The sequence below is a fragment of the Amia ocellicauda genome, unplaced genomic scaffold, assembly GCF_036373705.1.
Source record: "Amia ocellicauda isolate fAmiCal2 unplaced genomic scaffold, fAmiCal2.hap1 HAP1_SCAFFOLD_81, whole genome shotgun sequence".
NCBI classification, from domain to species: Eukaryota; Metazoa; Chordata; class Actinopteri; order Amiiformes; family Amiidae; genus Amia; species Amia ocellicauda.
In genome coordinates, this window is record NW_027103007.1 from 292,501 (window position 1) to 293,113 (window position 613).

The window sequence follows — 613 nt, forward strand, 5'->3', positions numbered from 1 at the left end:
TAGGCCTGCTGACTGAGCGCTGGGAGCCGGGAGCCTTTCCTGCAGTCAGTCGGTCGGTCAGTGAGTGAGTGAGTGTGTGTGCTGAAGGGAAGCTCCAGCCCGGCGTCCGTCCCCACCGGGGAGGAGTAGGCCTGCTGACTGAGCGCTGGGAGCCGGGAGCCTTTCCTGCAGTCAGTCGGTCGGTCAGTGAGTGAGTGAGTGTGTGTGCTGAAGGGAAGCTCCAGCCCGGCGTCCGTCCCCACCGGGGAGTTGTGCCCGGGCCCGGGCCTCCTGCCGACGGACCGTGTGGCGCATTGTCCCGACTGCGGACTTTCTCCAGCAAAAAGGCGGAGGTGCAGTACCGCCATTTCGCCACACGAGGGACGGAATGGCACCCAACTGCCCCCTGGTGTCGAAAAAGCGCAAGGGCACCCGGGCCGGTCCGCCCCAGGCAGCGGCCGAGATGCAGCACCGGGGGCCCGGCCTGCCTGCCCTGGAGGTCAGCCTGCCAGCCCTGGAGGTCTGCCTTCCAGCCCTGGAGGACAGCCTGCCTGCCCTGGTAGCAGCACTGCCTGCCTTCCAGCCCTGGAGGTCTGCCTGTTAGCCCTGGAGGTCTGCTATCCAGCCCTGGTAG